This window comes from Triturus cristatus, chromosome 4_1 (assembly GCF_964204655.1).
Source record: "Triturus cristatus chromosome 4_1, aTriCri1.1, whole genome shotgun sequence".
Classification (NCBI taxonomy): Eukaryota; Metazoa; Chordata; class Amphibia; order Caudata; family Salamandridae; genus Triturus; species Triturus cristatus.
In genome coordinates this window covers 625,185,604-625,209,124 of record NC_140585.1, presented here as the reverse complement: position 1 = coordinate 625,209,124, position 23,521 = coordinate 625,185,604, and the positions used below count along the sequence as shown (strand labels likewise).

At 48.0% G+C, this 23,521-nt stretch overlaps 1 protein-coding gene across 4 annotated transcripts in view; it reads left to right on the top strand.

Annotated features, from left to right (window-relative positions):
* The window catches only part of LOC146855301 (synaptotagmin-1), a 4,118,085-nt gene that overhangs the window by 1,307,645 nt on the left and 2,786,919 nt on the right, over positions 1 to 23,521 (top strand). For all 4 annotated transcript variants that reach the window (XM_085652999.1, XM_085652997.1, XM_085653000.1 and 1 more), the window contains exon 4: positions 3,887 to 3,965. The gene's annotated coding sequence lies outside the window, so the exon portion shown is untranslated. The remainder of the gene's footprint in view (positions 1 to 3,886; positions 3,966 to 23,521) is intronic.

The following is a 23,521-nucleotide window of genomic DNA, read 5'->3' as shown; positions in this document are numbered from 1 at the left end:
GGTAGCGCCCTCAAATGTGACACAGGCTTGTTTGCCCCTGCGCCCCTGACCTTGAACAGACACCCACAGTAGCCCTTATCGGGCATCAGCCAACGTGTTCATGCTGCTACTGTCCCGACGTGCACTGGTATACTTGCAACGTAAAAAAACTTTCGCCAAGGCATCAGTAGCAATGAGCGTGTCCCGTAAGCACACGATAATTGTCATAAACGAATTGAGTTAGTCTGGACTCGTGATTCCACTGTAATATATTGGCTGTACAGTTGAAATTTGCAGCACAGACAGACAAACTCCAAATTCAAGTTTTTCATAATTGCACCCAGGTCACGTTGGATTCACGAGATATTCGTCGGGAGTTTTATCGAGATCAAAAAGATGGCTTTCAAAGAGGCATTTCATGAATGTATTTATAGGTGATTTGCAAGGCCCTGTACTCGCCTCTCGTAGCCGCTTCAAAGTGCCAAACATGAAGGCGAATGCAATCTCTGTTAAATAACCCGATGCAGCCAAATGTGTGGGTACATGGGCTTTTGCTGCCAAGTCAGCGGAAGGCTTTAGAACACTGTGTGCATCTTTCAGACGACACGACAGCAATTCTCCGTTTGTCCCACGACATTCCCTTTAGTCTGTGATAATTAGTGTGTTAAAAAAAGCATAAAAGGGCCAACCACGAAAAGTGCCAACACCCTTATGAAGAGCTAATGCCGATATTGATTTGGACAGGAGAATAACGTGTTATGCTAACGGCGGTCTGCAGATCAGGGCATTTTATATTTCAGCTTAAAATGCGAGGCAGGCGGACTGGCACTGGAGCACTGCAGAGGGACCTTCAAAACCTGTGAGCATACAAGGTAATGAAATCAGAGCAGGCCTCCCAGACAGATTCTGCTGCATCAAACAGATGCTAGGCTGACCGGGAAATCTTGTTCGGATTGCAAAATTGAGAGCCATTGTGGTGGCCTCAATGTTTAAATGAAGCAGGGGGTTAGGCTCTGGGTGAACACTCTGGACCTGCTTCACGAACCGTTTGAGTATGTTTACACTGTTTAGCTAGTTTACTACTTTTCGGTATTCAAAAACTGCACTTTTGTAGTAACTTACCCTTTTGTAGTTCTGAATGCACAAGTGTACGTTACTAACTACAAAAGGGTAAATTACTACAAAAATGCAATTTGTGAATACCGAAATGTATTAAACGTACTCTACAGTGTAAGTTAACCTTGTAAACCAGGTCCTCTGATTTGGCAACTAAATACATGATTTATAGTTCCTAGAAGTATGAACGCATACATTTTATTTTATGGCTGTGTTGTGTCTGCTTTGAACATACCATCTTGAATGCAGACCATTCTTCCGTTACGACAGGCTGTGTTTGGATAGTGCGTCCTGCAGCTGGAGGCGAGCACTTTGGTGGAACAGAGAAGACAATGCCTGTAGGTCCTGAACACAGCTACGCAAACAAATGATGGACGGAATGCTGAAATAAATCATACATTCACCCCCAGTCAAGAGATCTGGGTTAAATCCCTCGTTCTTTTGCTCACCATGCCTCCCCAGTTTAGACCCATCCATATGGAAATCAGTCTTGACCCTGTTCCTCATGGGAACAGTCCACACCGAACTGCCAAGCCAGGTCCTCCCTGGACCGGAAACAAGCATTCTGGGACCGGTTTCTTGGTATTACCCTTCGTCAGCCAGGCTAGCTTGAATCCAGTGGCACAGTGAGCAAGGGATCCACGTCTCAGCATACCCATTACACTTAGGGTGATGGAATGCTGAAATAAATCATACATTCACCCCCAGTCAAGAGATCTGGGTTAAATCCATCCTTCTTTTGCTCACCACGCCACCCCAGTTTAGACCCAGCCATATGCAAATCAGTCTTCTCCCTGTTCCTCATGGGAACAGTCTAGCACAAACTGCCAAGCCAGGTCCTCCCTTGACCGGAAACAAGCATTCTGGGACTGGTTTCTGGGTACTACCCTTCATCAGCCAGGCTAGTTTGAATCCAGTGGCACAGTGAACAAGGGATCCACGTCTGAGCATACCCATTCCACTTAGGGGGACGGAATGCTGAAATAAATCATACAATCACCCCCAGTCAAGAGATCTGGGTTAAATCCATCGTTCTTTTGCTCACCATGCCATCCCAGTTTAGACCCAGCCATATGCAAATCAGTCTTGACCCAGTTCCTCATGGGAACAGTCCAGACCGAACTGCCAAGCCAGGTCCTTCCTGGACCGGAAACAAGCATCCTGGGACCGGTTTCGGGGTTTCACCCCTCATCAGCCAGGATAGATTGAATCCAGTGGCACAGTGAGCAAGGGACCCACGTCTGGGCATACCCATCCCACTTAGTGTGAAAAGTGCTATGCAGACATGGGTCCTTAAAGTTTTGATTTGTTCTGCATTCCATCCATCAATTGTGCGTCTTTTGCTTTCTCACCCTAAGTGCGCCAGGTATGCCCAGACATGGGTCCTGGGCTCACTGCACGACTGAAATCAAGCTATCCTGGCTGATGAGGGGTGAAACCCCGAAACCGGTCCTAGGATGCTTGTTTCCGGTCTAGGGAGCACCTGGCTTGGCAGTTCGGGTTGGACTGTTCCCATGAGGCACAGGATCAAGACTGATTTGCATATGGCCAGGTCTAAACTGGGGTGGAATGGTGAGCAAAAGAATGATGGATGAATGATGGACTGGGGTGAATGTTTTGATTTGTTTTGCATTCCGTCCATCAATTGTGTGTCTTTTGGTTTCTCATCCTAAGTGCGCCAGGCATGCCCAGACGTGGGTCCTGGGGCTCACTGTGCCACTGGAATCAGGATATCCTGGCTGATGAGGGGTGAGACCCCGAAACCGGTCCTAGGATGCTTGTCTCCGGTCCAGGGAGGACCTGGCTTGGCAGTTCGGGATGGACTGTTCCCATGAGGCACAGGGTCAAGATTGATTTGCATATGGCCAGGTGTAAACTGGGGTGGCATAGTGAGCAAAAGAATGATGGATTTAACCCAGATCTCCTGACTGGGGGTGAATGTTTAGATTTGTTCTGCATTCCGTCCATCAATTGTGTGTCTTTTGTCGGTCCTGAGCAGAGGCAGCTCTATCCAGGATTACGAAGATCCTTCAAATGGCTGCAAAGAATATGATTAAAAACTTTGTGTAGGACCAACATGGTCAGCAAGTGATGGAGGAGCGCCGTGTCCGGTCTTCAGCATTAATTCACACTAAGGCAAATGTAATAGAACCTCAAAGAGTTCAGGACAAAAGCTGAAAGGTAGAGATGGTTTTTCAGGCATCTTCAGTACTTCAGCATATCTTTCTCGAGTCTTTGGCGCACAGACGCTTGCACAATAGGTCTATGTGCAGCTTGTGACACCGAATCTGTTGTATCTGTAATCCGGGTTTTTGTTCCCTATCAGCAAGCTTCTTGAGGCCTTTAATCTTCTTTTTACCATACTGAGGGCTTCTATATGAAAGAATTGTGTCTTGAAATTTTAAAAGGCTTACAAAAAACATCATCAGAATATCCAAAATGTCTTTAATACCGATGAGTAAATGTAGCATATGTAAGAGACGGGCAATAACATTCAGAGTGTTCTGCGTAAAATCAATTTTGTTCTATTTTTCTGAACATCAACACTATTTTAATGAGAATGGTAATCATAGTTTCCCAAATGCCATAGAATTGAATTGAAAAGTACCTGCCTAAGAAGAAGTGGAAAACAAAAAAAATATGATAACATGACAACTTCATTATTTATGATGCACATGAATGTATTTTTGTGTTAAGAGTAGTAGTCAGGACTTGATGTAAAGAATATTCACATATTTTCAGACACACTGTAGGCTACTAAAACTGAAAATCTCCTCTTCCATGTATGCAGGAAAATCCAGAGCATTGAAGATAAAGTTTAGGCGGCTCTTCCACATTAATATTTGGGCGAGAAGGAGGCTCTTTTCAAGGTAATGCACAACTTTTCACCCATGATTTTGTCAGCATTATTGTTGTTCCCTGTTTCATGCTTTGTTTACATGTATATATTTAGAACACCTATGAAATTAGCCTTTTTTGTCTCTGAACATACAGCAAATAGACATCAGATAAATTAATTTATTGCTTGGATAAATTACATTTTCTCTATGTTATTTCTAATATACACAGACGTTCCTCTGTACTCCGCAAGTGCAGAATTAGAGAGCACTGAATATGATATGAGTTACTGGATAGCAAAATAGCATCCACCCCTCTGTCTTCAATGGTAACAGATCCTAGGACTAGAAAATTGGTGAAAATGTGTATTTTTACTATATGACTTTGTGTGCTCTTTATGTTCTTTTCATATGTGATAATATGTCAATTGATATGCAAAAGTTTTGAATCATGAATAATGAGTTTCAATTAGTACACGGTTGACCACCCTATTCCAAAAGACAGAGGATCCTATGATGGACACTGCATGTAAGAAGGTAACTGGTGTGGCTGACCTTTTAATTCCACTGGGGACTCCATAAGGCTCAGCCAATAGATGCATTACCTTGGTTGCTCTGCCAACTGGCCTGGCTAGCCTATTACATGGATATCTCGAGTTTATAACCAAATTGGACATCCATAATTTTAACATACAGCTATCAAAAGGCACATCTAACAGCCATATCTGCTAAAGGAAAACCCTTATTAGTCATGAAGTTATTAGTCATTTAGATGAACACTTTAGGAAAACATCTTTGTTCATCTCTGTCAACTGGTTTACAGTGGCTGTTAGACAGACTAGTATTCATCGATAATTCTGTCAATGACCCAAGAGTTGAGTGTTGACATGTATTTTCATTGTAGAAAAGCCCAAAATAAATTACAAGTATATAATGGTCCCATTGTGCTGCTCGATTAGCTAGACCATTGATATTTGAGGAATATCGCAAGATGTGTATTGGGAATCTACCTTTTCAGACACGGAGGAAGCAAGGACTACAAGGCCTCGACCATGGAGGCTGGAGTTGTTTATCTCTGATGTCCTGGGGTCCGTTCTACTATGGCTCTGCAAAATCGGGGCAAGTGCAACCCTTTCAGAGTTTGATTCTCAGTGGTAGCAATGGGAGTGGGCAAAGGCTTCTCTGGGAGGAAGTGTGATGGTACTGAAGTTCAATCACTCTGCAGCACAATAACGGACTGTCACACCCAGTCAGTGCTTAATTTGTGCCATGGTTTCCGGTGCTCAGCACTGGCACTTAATTGCCAACTGATGTCCAGCTAGGAGTAGGTACCACACCTTGGAGGACCTCGTTTTCGAGTTGCTCTTCCCTCGCCAATGAGCGAGTATCGCAGACATCTCAGTTGGGTCAGAACCCTATTCCCCTTCTAGGTGTTCTCCAGAAGGTAGACTCTTATTTCTTTCATACTTTCACATGCAGACAGGACTATGATTCAGATCCAGATCACAGGGGACGTGATCTCTCTCTCCACATTCTTGACCATTCCTGTTAAAGTAGATGAGGATCTCCCCGTCCTGAAGAAATGCCATCGATCCTATTGGACGGATAAGGTTATGAAACATGTCGATCAACCCCACCCTAAACACACTATTCTGAGCTGCAGCAGGTATAATTTCCCTCTTCAGCCATGACTCTGATAGTCGGTTGTTTTTATTGGTAGTACGGGTGGGCGGAATTTGCGAAAGTGACTTTTGCAAATTATCGCGAAAATGTTCAAAATCTCCGCAAACACGCGGAAATATCGCGAAGATGCCGAAGTTTTTTTCCTGCCCGTTCGCGGTATTTTCTGCGTGGTCGCGGCTCGCCAACTAACCCATGCGGTTGCTCGCGGTCGTGGCCATCTTGTTTTCACTCTTCTCGCGGTGCATGATCGCGAGAAGAAAGACATGATCAGGCGACCAATGACATTACTGCGGGCGCGAACTGTCGCGAGACAGCGCAAATGGCTACCAACAATCCAACATCTCGTGGAGAACGCAATCGGATCGGGAAAACTTGTCGGCGAACGCGGGGATTCAGGTAAGGCGATCGCGCGCGCGCGAGAATGTATTATTTTACAGCGCGAGCAAGAAACAAATTATCGCTAAGCTGGGGAATGCGGAAATTTTGACATTTTCGCGCTCTCCGCGGAACGCGACAATGTCAAATTATCGCAATTTCCGCGTGCGGAACGGAAATTTAGCCCAGGCCTAATTGGTAGCAGAGGAATCCAGTGAATAAAATTGGTTTTGGAATCCCCTAGCTATTTTTAACTTGCACTTTTTGTTCCCCACTTCTACTCCATGCTCATATGCCTCCACACCATTCTCTAGCTTCACGTCTGCAACCAGAGAAGACCTCCGTCAAAGAGCCCCCTGTGGGGCCCATTGAGCATTGCAGCACCAGCCCAACAAGGAATTGCCCTATGATGAAGCATGACACCCTTTGTGGTGTGTGAGGGCCCTTGCTCCTTATTTGAGCTACTCCATTCACAGTCCCCATTCTAGATCAGGAACACCTAACACCTTTTCCCCTTCTTCTTCCCCCATCGACCCCCCAACACTCCCCTGTCCTTCCACGCCCCTTGGGATCTGAAACCTTTGTATTTGCCATATTCTCTAGGGGCCTGTATGCTGGACCTACCAAGACCCTGTCCCTCATGTGTGTGACTTAATTGCCAACACCAGCACTTATGACAGTCTGCCAAACGGTGGCACTGTTTGTCTAATATAGAGATGAGCACAACAACAGTTGTTTATTAAGTCAATATACATCAAAAAGAACTAATACCTGCAGCCCAAATCATTCTTAGATGTTTGGGGGCCTGGAACAGACTGAATTGGCACGCTTGTAGGAGTGTGAACGCTAGTAGTTGTCATTGGCAGTGCAGGTAGGGGCATGGGTGGTGCAAGCTACTGAAGCCGCCTGACAAGGGCCCTGGCATTTATATATTTACAAATTAAGCACTGCATCCAGTGCTTGCCTTTGTTGAAAGAAAGTACTTTACTTAACACAGAAAACTCAATATTACACACTAAAGATACACATGCTTTACTGGTGCATGGCAACTGCACTCAAAAGCCATGAGAAGAAAAATATGTGATTGGAAAAACCCATAAGGCATTATTGAATATTTAAGGATCACCTCTCCTGCTTCTTTTGGGTGAGCCGTACTACCTGTGAGTGTCCTTGCGCTGCATGTCCTCTTTTTCTGGGGGTGTGCTTAGTCCCACCCAGGACACTCCTAAGGTGAGTAAAGCGGTTTGGGCCAAGGGGGCAGACGTAAGGCTCCTGCGACCCCAGGTGGGTCGATGCAGGTGGGATGCAATCTGCTTGGTGGTTCTCCAACCCCCCAGTCACAGGCAGGGGTGGGTCCTCTTGGCCCTGTCAGTCCACAGTGTCCGGGTTTGCGGTCTGAGGGCCCCGGATCAGTTTTGGGTGAGCCCCCGAGGAGCTGGGACCTCCCAGGGGAACAGGTAGAAACGGGGAGGGGACCCCACACATGCATCCTCCCTGGGCTCATTAAATAATAACATTTTGCTCCAACCCCTGGGCCCTGGCCCACACAGTGGTAATTGGCATCCAGGCGGTGGAGCCCCATGTGCTCTGTGCGGAAAAGAAGTTAAAGTTGGCCAATCCTCAAAATGCCAAAACTCGGCTCCCATGGGGTCAATCAGGACAATTTTGGGCTTCTTTTAATCCTGGTAGTGAACTCTAGCCACCAGGATCAGCTACAGCAGATCTTCTCCCCTCCAAAGGGGTGTAGTCGCCAAAAAGCTGGTTCTCTTCGCTCTCTGCACCAGCTTTCCACCTAGCCGCTCTCTCTGGGTGCAAACGTTCAGGGCTTTTCCCAACTGGCCCTCAGGAGGTGTAATGCTTTGGCAGATCCACTGGTCATGGGGAGACCTTAGTCCTTTGTGTGCTTCAGGGTGTTCTTCCTTCCAGTTGTCCATGGGGGGCCCAGGATCCAGCAGCAATGTGCAGAGAAATGACCAAGCAAGAGAGAATTTCCACCTTGTGAAAAAGATTTTAAAGAGGAGTGGAAGGTTTCAAAAGCCAGGCACCACTGGCCAATCCTAGGGAGCCACCTCACCTTTTCACTTCTGTCCCAACTCTCCTGCACCACATGGTAGGACAATTCAAGATGGCGTCATCCAGGACTCACTAGTAACATCTCCTCTGTGGGCCTCAGCTCCAAGCCTCGCTGACATCACTGCCAGGGCCTTTTCCACCAAGTTTTCAAAGGAGAGGCCATCCTGTGTTGATCCCAGAGGCCTTGGCTCCTTCATTTGTTCAGTGGGATTGAGCAGGCTAATCACTGGCACCCTGTGACAGCTGATTGATTGATGCAGATCCTTCTGCCTCTCCCCTTTCATCCTCAGCAACTGAGTGAAGCAATATTAGTTGTTCCCTTTGTCTGGGGAAGCCTTTGTTCCTGCTGCTGGAGAGAAATGTAATTAACCTGGTACACAGGGTGACAAAAGACCTTGGCTCTGATCCTGAGGTGAGCCAGAGAATTATAACAATTTTGGATGAGCCATAAATTGTACAGATATGTTTTTGAAAATTGCAGAATTGATTTGTTTCCCCTCTATGTGTTTAATAAATAAAGTGTCACTACAGATAAACAGCAAGGGCCTGATTACAATCTTGGCAGACAGGATTACTCCATCACAAACGTGACGGATATCCCATTCACCAAATTACAATTCTATTATATCCTATGGAACTTGCAATACGGTGGACGGGATATCCGTCATGTTTGTGATGGAGTATCCCATCTGCCAAGATCGTAATCAGGCTCTAAATCATATTGACTTTTTTTCTTAGTGTATGCTAACATTATAATGTCAATATCTAATCCTGCAGAGTCCCCCCTGCACCAGGCTACCTGTGCACAGTTACTGGGCTGGACAAAATGATATTCCAACAAGTGTGCCCACTGCCCACACATGTGTGCACACATGTGTGCTCATGTGTTCGTGTATAAACAGCCAAGTGCCCATTAACCTTGCTGCGTCATAGCAGCCTTATCTTAAAAGGTGGACTCTTGTGGTAAACACGCACAGTCCATTTACCACGTGATTACCATGGGTGAGACACATGTAGTGAGACTTACCCACAGTAAAAAGTCCAGAACTGTATGATCCAAAATGCAAATAATCTGGGCGTACTGAGTGGGCAGAACCCAATTGCAACAGGCCTGCATCCAATACAGGTGCATTTTTACCCCTCTTTGAGTTTGTGCACTCAGCTATTCTGCAGTCTCCAATTGTTCTGATCTCACTGCAACAAAGTTCTGTTCCTACTTTGAACACAGCTGGCAGTAAAAGGCGGTATGCATCTGGCTCCTTACTTCTGGGAGTAGACATGCCAGCTGAGGGTGCTCCTGAACTCAGGTCACAGCTAAGGCAGGCAGCATTGGAGGCACCACCATCATAGCAGATCTTCAACTGGTAGGAATACTACTTCTGTTTTTCTCATGAGTTGGGTTTTGGACTCTGGGATCAAGGGTTATGGGGTTGCCTTGAGGAAATCTTCTGGCCGCATGGCAAGTGTTGTTGAGAGAGCGGTACAGTCAGCTCAGGTACCGTTTGTCTTGGTTGTGATGCCATCTGCTCAGGAATAGTTCAATGTCACATCATCACAGCCCTCTCAAGCACAAGTTCACAATGATGCAGCATCCCAGTCCACTCAAGCGGAGCTTAGCAATGTCACAGTTCACTTTCCGATTAGGCACGGCTTCATGATGTCACAGCGTCATATTCTGCCTGGGCACAGCTTCACAATGTTGCTGCAATTGCCACTTATTGGGTGAAATTGCTCTCACATCCCTAGAGCAGGTAGATCACTCCACCCTTTCTTCCTCAGTGGACAAGATCCCTGACCTTCTGGTCAGGACTCCGCTCTCTTGATGCACAGTTCTGCCGTAAGTGTCTCGCTCAGCACCGCCGCAGACCCCGGTTTGAAGCCCTGTGCTTCTGCCTTTCTCTTTCTCTTTCCTCTCTCCTTCCTCCTTTTGGTGCCTGTTATTCCTATTTTTTCTGTTATTCTGCTTCCCCTGCTCTTCATTATCTATCTCTCCTTTTATTCCTGTGTATCTCGCTCTTTGCCCGGTTCATTTAATTTTTTCCCCGCACGACCCAGACCTTGTCGCTGCTGCCCCCATGGCCCCTCCCGCTCCTGCGTTTTCCTCCCAGCTGTCCCACCCTCTCCCGACCCCTACTTAATGCCGGATGCCGCATGGTGCACCAAAGGCATGCCCATCTGCGCCCATCCTTGACCTGACCGGGACCAGCGCCAGGAACCCTGCCCCCTGGCCTGCTAGTGCTACAGCTCCTCAGCTCTCTATGCTCTCAATGTTGGCAAGAACAACAACTGCAAGCTATTCTCACCTCTCGACACCCATGGACCCTTCACCTGCCATCACTGCCGCCACTCCTTCACCTTTGCCAAGGCCCAGGACCCTCCTCCACCCTCCAGCAACAACTCCATCATACCCCAAACCCTGCGATGTATCCTGCTCAACGTCCGCTCCCTCCACAGACATGCCATGGAAATCTGGGACCTCCTCAACAGCAACTACTTGGACGCTGCTTTCCTCACCAAAACCTGGACTAACGCCTCCTCCTGACCATACATCGCGATTGCCATCCCCGAAGGATACAAAATCACCCAGAAGTACTGCCCCAACAGCCCCAGGGGAGGCATTGCCATCGCCCACAAGGCCAACCTTCGTCTGAGCACCTTCAGCGACAGGCCCACAGACCTGATGGAACACCCCCACTTCAAGATACAGACAACCCATTGACCACCCTCCGAGGCACCCTCATCTATAGACCCCCCACACCCCGTGCACCGTTCTGCAAATCCATCACCAACCTCATCACACCTAACGCCATCCCTTCCACCGACTACACCCTGCTGGGAGACCTCAAATCCATCTCAACAACCGCCAAGACCCCCAACTCCACCTCCCTCCTGGCTAACCTCCAAGTCATTGGACTCAAACAGATCATACCAGACCAATGCACTCAGCAGGACACACCCTCAATCTCATCTTCACAGCGGGGAACTCCATCACCTTCAGCCACACCTCTGAACTCCCATGGATGGACCACCACTGCATCCATTTCACCTTCAAAACTAACATCTTCCGCAGATGTCCACTAAAGCTCCGGGGCAGAAATTGGAACAAGATCTCCAATGACCAGCTCGCCGCCACCCTCAGCAGCTCGGCTCCCTCTGACACAGACAATGACCCCACCACTGCCTCCTGCACTTTACATAACTGGATCACTGACTGCAACATCACCATCGCCCCCCCTCAAGAAAGCCTCCAAACCTCACGCCAAGAAAGCCAGCTGGTTCTCCACCAAACTCCCGGACTCCAGGAGCACCTGCAGATGCCTCAAAAAGCTATGGATGAACTCAAAAACCCAGACCTTGACAACTTCAAAATAGCCACCACCGCCCACTACAAACTCATCAGATACTCAAGGAAAAAAGCACTCCAGGAAAGAATCTCCACCCACGCACACAATAGCAAGGAACTCTTGGGCATCATCAAAGAGTTCGCCCAACCCAACAGCGAGACCACAGACATCCCACCCTCCCAGGACCTCTGCGACAGACTCAGCACCTTCTTCCACCAAAAAAAAAGACCATCTATGACAACTTCAACGGCAACAACCTCCACAAGGAACCCCCTCCTACCACTCCCAGCACAACGCAGCCAACACTAGACAGCTGAACCACCCTCAGCATCGAAGACACCCTGAAGATCATAAAGACCATCCACTCCGGGGCCCCCACGGGCCCCTGCCCCCACCACATCTACCACAGAGCCACAGACATCATCTCCCCGTGCTTCAATGAATCATCAACCACTCTTTGGAAACCGCCTCCTTCCCTGATGACTGGAAACCCTTGGCTTACCCCACCAACCTCAAGAATTTCAGACCAATCTCCTTACTCCCATATCCAGCCAAAGTCATGGAAAAAGCTGTCAACAGTCAACTTGCCACCTTCATAGAAGGAAACAGCATCCTCAACGCATCCCAATCAGGCTTCAGAAATAACCACAGCACTGGAACCGGCCTTCTCGTTGTGACAGACGACATCCGCTCCCTCCTCGACAGAGGAGAGACTGTGGCCCTCATCCACCTGGACCTCTCCGTGGCTTTTGACACAGTCGAATCGCACCCTAGCCCGCAGACTCCATGACACTGGAATCCAGAACAAGGCCCTCAACTGGATCCGCTGCTTCCTCTCCGGCAGAACGCAACGGGTCAGACTACATCCTTTCCTTTCGAACCCACACAGAACACCAGCGAAGTCCCACAAGCCCGGCCCTGTTCAACGTCTACATGGCCCAGCTCACATCTATCGTCAGATCCATGGACTCAACATTGTTTCGTATGCAGATGATACCCAACTCATCCTCTCCCTAACCAACGAACCCAACATCACCAAACACAAATTTCAAGACGGAAATGGAAGCAGTCGCCAGTTGGATGAAGAACAGCTGCCTACAACTCAACACGGACTAAACCGAGGTGCTCATCATGGGCCCACTTCCTGATGCCTGGAATGATACCTGGTAGCCCCCCGCCCTTGGGAACGCTCCTCCCCCCACAGACCACACACGCAACCTCAGTATCATCCTGGACTCTGAACTCAAAATGGACCACTAGATCAACGCCGTCACCTCTTCCTGCTACCACACCCTCCGCCTACTCCAAAAGACTTTCAACTGGATTCCCCCCGAACACAGGATAACCTTCACTCACGCCCTCATCAGCAGCAGGCTGGATTACGGCAACGCACTTTATGCCGAGATCAACAAGAACATCACCTGCAAACTCCAGGACATCCAGAATGCCGCTGCCAGACTGGTCCTCAACCTTCTGCGCCACTGCCACATCAGCCAACACCTATGGACACTACACTGGTTCCTCGTCAACAAGAGAATCACCTTTAAGCTTCTCACCCATGCTCACAAGGCCATTCACAGCACTGGAGCCACTTACATGAACCACCGCCTCACTTTCCATGCACCCCAACGTTCCCTTCGCTCACCCCAGCTCTCCCTTGCAACTGTACTTCACATCAAGAAGACCAGAGCAGGAGGACGCTCCTTTCTCCCTCCTCGCTGCCAAGGAACGGAACTCTCTCCCTCTCCACCTCCGACAGATGCTTCACTCTCCAATTTCTTGAAAGACCTCAAGACCTGGCTCTTCAACGGAGCCCCATGAACTTCTGGGAGCTGGGCGTCCCCCGTCTCCCCACCCAGCACCTTGAGACCCGATTGGGTGAGTAGCTGCGCTTTATAAACGCCCTTGATTGATTGATTGATTGACAGACACTCTGAAGCAGGTCAGCTGCTTGTAGGTCACCCTGGACAATCACATCTCCTGCAGGATTTGCAGACTCCTTTCAACTTTCAGAAGGCAGGTTGGCTTCGAGACTCTTCAGGACATGGAGACAAATCTTCTTTCACGGTCAGACTCAAGATAATGTTCCATGACCCCTGAGAAGAGACAGACACCAGAACTGATTACACAGTAGTGCTCAGAGTACTCTGCTGATGACTTTCTTTCATGGTCAAGGAGAACTTGGAACTATAACAGTAAGTGGGTCAGCAGCTCCCATTTTATATCAAAGGATACATGGTTGTGGATTTCTGTCTGTACTCTCAAAAGCAGTTTTGGGTGGCTCGTGCCTAATATGCTCTCTCTGGGCTGTTCTCAATACACAGCCTTTATGCAGGGTCATCTCTAGTGTGGAGTACCCGCTACAGACACACAAAGATGTTTGAGCTTTCTGTACGTCACTATCAACAGCCACACAGCAGTGATCAGGAAAGTTACAAAAAGCCTGACCTCACCCAAAAGACCCTTCACAAAATCTGCCTTTCCACCTTTCAACTCCGCCATCTACAAAATGGCAGTGCTTATGAAAGCTAATTAGTAGCTCCTCTCAACAAAAGAACCTAATCGAATTTCTAAAAAGAGCCCTGTTGCCTATTTACCCACTTCAGTGTCTAGTTCTCCTTCTTCCAGCTTCATGAATGTCAGCGAAACACTTTCACTGTCTAGGAAAACAACCTCATCTCTATTTTGCACATAAGAATAGGACAGGAGCAGAATGGAACCCACAGACCTCCATGACTCTGGTCCACTCATACGCACAATGCATGTACTACACACAACCTCATGCACACAGATACACCCATACACACACATGAATTACCAACAACTTGGAATGTTATCTCTAGAATCTGGGTTAGTGCATAGATCAATTTTCAGTCCAGAATTAGCAATAGGCATAGTTGAGAAACCTAAAGAGAGCAAATATGAATTAACCTTATTTTGACATGATTCAAAACCATTGTCAATCCAATTTTGTGACAATCCACAAATCAGTCCTGTGAGTAAGGGCTTTATTAGTTCAGGTGGATGGTAGTCCACCTCAAGTAATAAAGTCACTATTCTTGTTTGGTCCAGTAAAGGTGTCCTGAAAGCATTTAGAAGTATCAAAACAGTTAAAGAATCAAAACATAAACAAATCTCACTCTATTTTATTTCAAAAGTGAATAATTTAAAGACACAATAACATCAAAATGACTAAAATCCAATAAGGGAACTGAGGATATACATTTTTGAATTTTAAGTAAAGATAGCACCAAAAAGTATTTAGCACCAAGCACAGTCATCTGGTTGCTCTTGACTGGTACCTAGCCACCATTTAAGGCTGACAGTGATGAAGCACAGTTCAGATAGAGTGGTCAGAAGTTTAACTTCTGGATTCGGGCCTGATTTAGATCTCGGCAGATGGGTTACTCCATCACAACGGTGATAGATATCCCATCCGCTGAAATATACATCCTATTATATCCTATGGGATTTATATTGCAGCCAGTGGGATATCCGTCACCATTGTGACGGAGTAGTCCGTCTGCCAAGATATAAATCAGACCCTTAGTCTCTAAAATGAAAGTCCAAAATCCTCAGCGTGGCAAGGCTACAGGTTGTGGCTGAAACCAGACAGCCGTCAGACAAGGTCCAGGTGAAGCCACTGATTGCAGAGCATAGAAATACAACATTCTGGTGAAGATTTATACATTTGGCATTAGCCCCTTTTTTGGAGAACCGTTTCCATCAGCGGGGCAAGGGAGCAAGGCTGCAAGCTGTTGTCGAAAGAGGCTAGATAACCTCTCCCCAACATTCTGCTGAAACAGCTTCACTGCTGCAGAAAAGCTCAAAGTGTGAGAAACCTGAATCTTTGGCTCAGCAGTAATGCCCCTTCTTTGAACTGACTTGGCAGGGTTTTCACAGTCCTCTCGAGGTCTTTGTAGCCAAAGGGTTTATAAATCCCAAATTTTCTGGATTTTAGGGGGAGTACACTTTGACACAACCAAGGGTCCCAGGTCCTCAGGAACATCACTTGGGGGTCCCAGCTGATGCCACCAGCAGGTTCCTGGGCAGGTCAATTTGGAACGGTTCAACTGGGTTCGTCAGAAAAAAAGGGTTTATAGCAGCTTGTTATGTTCCTATAGCTTAACAGGAGTTCAGAGAACCTAGCTTGTAGACTGCTTCTTTATCCTGGGTAAAAGTGGGAGCAGGTCCAACCTTTCAGGCCGCCTCACAGGTCTCAAAAGCAAGTGCAGTCATTCTTCTGCCTTACACAGGTCCAGTAGTGTTCAAAAGATGGTGCCCAGGGGTGCCACCTTTTTATGCCTGGCACTAGTATGTGGGTGAGGGTGACTCCTGGCCCCTTCCAAGCCAATAACGAAAAAGTTCCCAGAGGTAAAAATATAACATTTTACAGAAGCTCCTATGTGCCTTGCAATAAACAATCCCACAATGCCCTTCTCTACGTTATCCGAAGATAGCAGAACCTTTCTTCCGCTAGATAAAGACCTGTGTGCTTATGACAGAGGTGTGGTGAAGGAAATGACTAACCTCTACTCTGTAGTCATTAAAAACTGGTTCTGGGGATAGCTCATCCCTCTGTGGGATTTGTGCCTGACTAATTGTAGGGACAAAGGAGGGGGCAGGCCCTGGTGTTAGCTACATCTGCATGCAACAGGGTAGGCCTCTTTGAAGTTAACTACGTTCCTGGGTACAGCCCAGATGGCCACCACGTCAAAGGAACAGAATGCCTCCCCATACCCAAGGCTTTTGTCTTAGGTCTAGCAGCAAGTTCACATCTCCTCAAAGGGGCCTATTCAGGTGAACGTGGAAGCTCTTGGGAATAGGGTTCTGGAGGCTTTAGGCAGGGAAATAAGACTTTCAAAAATTACCTTTTCCAGAAAATGCATTACAAATCAGATATCACCAGTGAATTGAGCTTGTGATAAATATTTTTAAAAGTCCAAGAATGAAATATGTAGCTGTTTGCCAGGTGGAGATAGCAATATCAAATTTAATATGGTATCCCATTGCTTTTGTATAGAACACTAACCCTGCTACTCTTGCCACTTTGAGGACATGTCTAGCATTAAACTTTTTCACATCCTACTTTTAAATACCATGATCCCTGCCTTATGGGCAGTAAGGCTCACTTATGTGTGGCTTAATAATATTTAAAAGGAGGGTTTAGGCCTGTGAAAGGGGTTATTTTGGTTGGTGTAATTTGAAGTTTTAAAACTAAAGACGGAGAATGCAATGGTAGGCCTGAAGTCATGTTTGCACTGTCACTGTTGGGGGTGGCACAATGGGTGCTGCAGTCCATTAGTAACATGTACTCTACAGGCCCTGGGCATACTTCTACCATATACCAGGGGCTTATAGGTAAGTTAAATATGCCAATTATGACGGGTGTGGATAACCATCATGGCTGCGCGGACGTGACCCAGAATGGCTCTGCGTCGAGCCCCGCATTTAGTGGCTCTGCGGCGTGTCCCACGTCATAATTCTGGAATATAACCCAAGCCCTATAAGTGCTGCTACTGGAGTACCCTCTGCTGGGTGAATTTGCGGTGAGAGAGGCGGCTATTCGATGGATGGCCAGACTGCGCTAGGCAGCAGCACAGCAAGGGAAAACGGCAGTGGTACCTCTGCTCCCTGGTCGGCTCAGAAGGGCTGGCACTCTCTAGAGGCGACGGAGTTCAGTCCTGCAGCTTTCATCCTGCCTTGTGGACCTGCCCTCCTCCGGTGCTGGGCACCTGGAGGAGGAGACCGGCACCTGGAGAGGTGCAGCCCTGGGCGAGGTCTACTGTTGGGCCCTCGATTTGACTGCAGACATGGCAGAGGAGATCTCCTGTTGCCCAACTTTGACAGGTGGGAGCGTGCACCTCGGTCTGGGGGAGGTGGAGCACCCCCCCCACAGGGAAATCCACTGGAGCTTTGCCTTTGAGCCCTTACAAAGGCATAGAGTTGGTGGCCCCACAGGGCTGTTCGAGCTACCTGTTTCAAGATGGCACCGGAGCGCCGGGAAAAAAGGAACATTATGCAGGAGGCTAAATAGTCGCATAGTTTCTGTCTATTGTGCTGTGTCTTTTGCTGCAGGTTGTTATTAAAAGCGCCGGGACACTCCTTGGAGTAGCCGAGCGCTATATAAGACCTAATTAACATAACATAACATAACAGAGACCCGGGATCAGCATGCAACCGACCTGGTGGGGATGGGGTGTCCCCTGAGAATCACGCCACATCTTCAGCTCTGGGCCTCATGTGAGAGGACACGGGGGCTAGCTGCCCCAAAGTTAGCAGTTGTTTCCTGGCCCTAAGATGGTGCATGGTGAGCTGGTGATGAGGCAACAGTCTGGTGCACATGGCTAAACTGTTGGCGGGAATGGCCTATTTGAAGGGGTGCTGACCTTGCGTGGTGTGCTCACAAGAAATACCCTGCCATCAGCTAGCTGGGGACGTGCAACCACAAGCAAGAGGAGGCTTTGACGGTGAAGACTGGAGCGGCCTGGTGCAGTCCCTGTTATTTTGCCATCCGTGCTGGTTGTGTCTGGGCAGCCCCCACTACTCTCGCCTGAATCACTTCAACTGAGTGCCTATCCAGCTCGGGAACGACAGAGCGTTGACAAGGGGCGCTGAATCCCAACCGGAAAAGGAGGGGAGAGATTGCGTAGCGGACAGCATGTTGCTAACCAGGGAGGACTTGCTGGCGACCCTGCAGGAGTTCAAGAAGGAACTCAGGGAAGACATAAAGGCAGATATCGGAGCTACTTTCGAGGCTTTTCAATCAGAGATGGGGATGAAGCTGGTGTCACTGCAGGCTGCTGTGGACTCGGTAGGGGCCCGCACTCTAGACTTAGAAGCGAAATGCCAGGAGCTCGAGGGATGAGTGAAATCTTTTGAGGAGGGTGCCGCCAACATGACCACCCAATTGCACTCTGCCCTGTTAAAGTGCGAGGACCTAGATAATTGCTCTCGCAGAGATAACATATGAGTGAGGGGCCTGGAGGAAGGAAGCGAGGGACCTGACTTAGAAGCCTTTATAGTGGGCCTCTTCTCCAATGTTCTGGGAGATGAATGTCTGGAAGTCCCCTTGGAATGAGTTCACAGAGTGGGGCCGCGCATGCAGGGGGATAATAGGCACCCACGAGACATCCTGGCTAAATTGAGCTTTTTTTAAATAATAGAACAGGTCCTACGGAAAGCTTGGAACAGTGATGTGGTCACCTTTTTGGGGGCCACGTGTTTGCTCTTCCAAGATGGTGCTCAAGCCACGCTGGCACACAGACAGCAGTTCAGATCGATCACGGTGGCACTGAGGGAAGACCAGGTCAAATACCAGGGGACATATCCCTTTGGCATTGCTTCCTCACTTGGTAACAGACAACATCATTTCACGGACGTTGAGGGGGCAGTGACTCTACCTGGTCTTGATCGTTCCTCACCGACATCAAGGGGAGAAGGCCTGGCTTAACCAACATAGCGGAGCTCCCCAAGCCCATGGCAGACACCAAAAAAGGGTGGCAGGTTGATGCAACGCTAATAATTGCTGGCACTTACACTCAAAATCTCCGAACTTGTTCGCCTGTCTCCTCCAGCCTGTTGAATACTTGAGAACATTGTCTGGGTGTGGTTATGATCCTGAGGGGGGTCCCTGAGATCTCTGGGCAGGGGGCACCAGCTGATAATGCAAGGGGGTCCCTCTCTGCTCTAACTATAGGCCCAGAGATTTTTTTCACTTACTCTTGTCCTGACACAGCGAGTGTTGTGAAACTGAGTGTTCAAATAAGTACACATGCGGGGCTCTAGGCCTGGTACTGGCCTCACCCCTAGAGTCACTAACAGTGAGATCTTTTGTTTGCTTTGGAGTCTCTTTTGTTAAAAGTTAGGTGTTATGATCTGTTGTTTTGTTTTTCCTGTGGCGTTGACTTGACGTCACAGATTACCAGATGCAGAGAGGGAGCCGGTGGTGGGGGTGTGGGGCGGACAGAGATATGGGGGGAGGGAGCCAGGGACAAGGGGTGGTTTTCAGCTACTACAGAGGTGTTCCCTACCACTGTTTTAATGCCAATAAACTGTATGTCTTGGAACGCTAGGGGACTTAATTGCCCCAACAAAAGGCAACACCTATGGAAATTCTTGGGAGACCATCATGTTCGTAAAGTGGCCCGTCAGGAAACCCACTTTAAGCGAGGTGAGGACCTTCGATTGCGCCACAAAAGCTACCCTTTGATATTTAGGTCCTCGACAACTACCAAACAGAATGGAGTCGCTCTCCTTCTCCACTCTTCCATTCACTTTCAACTCCATGATACAAAGGCTGACAAAATAGGGAGATTTCTTATGATCAAGGGTATTCTGTTGGGACGTCAATGCACTATAGCTACGGTCTATGCTCCTAATTCCGGTCCGTCAGACTATCTCCTCTCATTCTTATCAACACTAGAAAGCTTTGCAGTAGGGAACATTCTTTTATTGGGTGATTTTAATCTTGTCTGGGACCCTAAGGTAGACTCTACTCAGTCACATAGAGCAACAGCAGGTATTTTTAGTAAATCCCTTAAATCTTCAATACAGCGCATAGGGCTGATAGATAGCTGGAGGGCCCTCAATCCATCAACTGAACTCGTGACTACTCCTTCTACGTCCGAAGCTGGCAGGTGCACCGTTGCACCCAATATGTCTCACGGATCATGCACCTCTGGAATTTCTACTCAACAGGCCCATGCCCCGTTCCAAACTTACAAGAGGGTACTTCCCCAATATACTTGCCAGGGATTGGCTACTTTGAGATGACTTGAGGAAGTCGATTAAATATTTCTTTGCCAATAACGATCCTAAGGACACCTCTCAATTGACAAACTGGGACGCCCTAAAGGAGTCGTAAGAGGCAAATGCATTGCTTTAGCCTCTACTCTGCAGAAACAACAAACTGGGAAGCGGGAGGCCCTAGAGGGGAAGTTGTGAGTCGCTGAACAGACACATAAGGAAGCCCCATCGATACAAACCTTAAGGAAAGTGACGGCACTCAGAGAGAAATTGCAGGCAATATCCACGAATAGGGTGGAAAAAACTATTTTACACCTTCAAGCCCGTGGATACGATGGAAATGACAAAATTCGCCCCAGGTTGGTGCGTCAACTTAGAGCTAAACAAGAAAAGGAATATGTTAAACAAACAGTTGAGTCTCGGGGCAACACACTATAGTGAGGAGGGTAAGGCGAGCACTTTCCGCGCATTCTACAGGTCACAATACACAGCAGACTGTGTACCAGGACAGGATCAATCCTGCTTCCCGAGGAACTCCCACAGATGTCCCGGGCTGCCAACGATGCTCTCAGTCAACCTATGTTGAGGGATGAAGTCCAAAAGGCACTCGATGCTCTAAAGCTTCAGAAGTCTGGGTTCAGCGCCCAGTTCTACCGAATGTTCGCGGCAGAGCTCACCCCACACTTGACAGCACTCTTCAATGACATAGCAACCTCTTGACATGTCTCCCCCTCGATGGGAGAAGCGTTAATTAACCTATTCCCCAAAGCTGGGAAGAATCCCCAAGAATGTGCCTCGTATATGCATATCACGCTCTTGTACCTGGACGCAAAAATGTATTCCAAGATTTTGGCCAACAGACTAGAAGATATTTTACCAAACCTGATCTATCCAGACCAGCTGGGTTTTATTAAGGGGCGCGGAACCCATGATCATTTGTGAAGAATAATCCATTTAATCAATAAAGTACTGAAGAAACATGTTCCAGCGGCCTTATTTTCATTAGATGCAGAGAAGGCTTTCGACCGTGTTGATTGGCCCTTCTCACTATGCATGCTACGGTGTTTTAGGTTCGGAGAGGCGTTCTAGGGTATGGTGCAGGCCAGCTATTCCTCCCCTAAGTCCAGAGTGCTGGTCAATGGGATGGCCTCAGATTCTTTTAACCTAGCGCATGCAGCAGGGCTGTCCCCTCTCACCTATGCTTTTCGCCCTCTTCATCGAACTGCTGGCAGTGCATATCCGAACCAACCCAGAAATTCATGGGATTAAATTTGGCCCAGATTTGCATAAGATCTCTCTGTTTGTGGATGACATTCTGCTACCCCTCATTACTGAGCCCCACCTGTCCCTGCTGGCTGTACGGTCTGAACTTAATGAATTTGGAAACAGTAGGTTTTAAGGTCAACCTCTCCAAATCATTCCTATTCAACTTGACAATGCCCCCGAGATACTGGCAGCCGTCACAGAGGTTTCCACCTTCTGGCGCGTTCATAACAAAATCACCTACCTGAGCATCACACTCACCCTCAATCCAGCAGACCTCTATAAGGCCAACTTTCCCCCCTGCTGCAGCATCTTAAAAGGGATTTTTTTTTAAATGGACCTTCACATATACAACCTGGATAGGTAGTATAAATGCGATCAAAATGAACATACTACCATGCCTTCTTTACCTGTTTCAGGGCCTCCCAATTATGGTTGACTGAGAACTGTTCACTGAGCTGAAAGGAATGATAACTAAATTTATATGGCAGGGACGCAGGGCCCGTCTATCTCAGCGACTACTGTCTAAGCCGCACCTATCGGGGGCTGTCTCTCCCGGATTTCCCTCTGTACTACAGAACTGCACAACCCCGTGTCCTGGCGGAGTGGTCCCTTAGGGCCTCAGGTAAACACTGGCTTCATATGGATAGGCAAGTCGCGGGACCAACCATATAGGACTTGCCATGGAAACCAAAACAAGATAGGCCAAAAAATGTATATCTTAGCATCCCCACAGCTACTACGCTTAAAGCGTGGGATGTAGCTACTGGGACCCTACCCTTGACATCCTTCCCATCCCCTTACACCCCCATCCACTTCAATCCCACTTTCTCCCCGGCAATGACAGAGGGTCCATTTGACAGATGGAGGTAGGGAGGGTGTCTCATGCTGTTAGATCTCTTCTCTCGAGGAGAGCTGCACCCCTTCACTGACTGCGCCGTTGCCTTTAAACTGCTGCCCACAGAAGAATTCCAGTATCTCCAGTTAAAACATTGGGTACAGCAGCCCCAGGTGAGGATCGCCGCCACTAGAGACCTGCTCCCAATAAAGAGATTTGTTCTAGAAGGTACCACGACCAAGGGGTGAATTTCCTTTCTCTATGCTCTCCTGCTCTCAGGTGGACCCCCTCAAGTTCCACGACATAGAAGATTTTGGGATGCTCTTCTCCCTTGCCCATCACAGACAAACAATGGAGTTCACTCTATAACGATATAGCAAAATACAAATGGTCTATGTTTAAAAGGGAATCGTACAAGTCCCGTCCCACCCGTGAAGTACGATTCATACGGGAAAAATACATATGGATCGGCCTGATCCGTACGAATTCGATCGGGAAAAGTTGTACGAGACGGACCCGGACACTTTTCCGTACGAAGCCTAAAAATACAGTCCGACCGTACAAGTACGATCCGGACTGGCTTTCCGATTTAGGATTCATACGGAAAACGTCACGTACACGGGGAATGACTTCACCCGCTACAAAGCAAACTTTGTATGACTCGTATCCCTGGAAAAGTAGTTCTCGGGGTGCGAGTCGTACAGGGGTACGAGTCGTACAGGCCCCCATGCATATGTACTCCACCTCACAACAACATCGCGTATGTACGCACCTTACAACAACATCATCGCGTCTGTATGGTGCGTACCCCAACATCGCCTATGAATGCACCCCACAACAACATCATCGCATATGTACGGTGTGTACCCCAACATCGCGTATGTACGCACCTTACAACAACATCATCGCGTATGTACGGTGCATACCCCAACATCGCGTATGGACGCACCTCACAACAACATCATCGCGTATGTACACACCTTACAACAACATCATCATCGTGTATGTAAGGTGCGTACCCCAACATCGCGAATGTACACAGCTCACAACAACATCATCGCGTATGTACACACCTTACAACAACATCGTCGCGTATGTACGGTGCGTACCCCAACATCACATACGTACACACCTTACAACAAGATCATCATTGCGTATGTATGGTGCGTACCCCAACATCGCGTATGTACGCACCTCACAACAACATCATCGCGTATGTACACACCTTACAACAACATCATCGCGTATGTACGGTGCGTACCCCA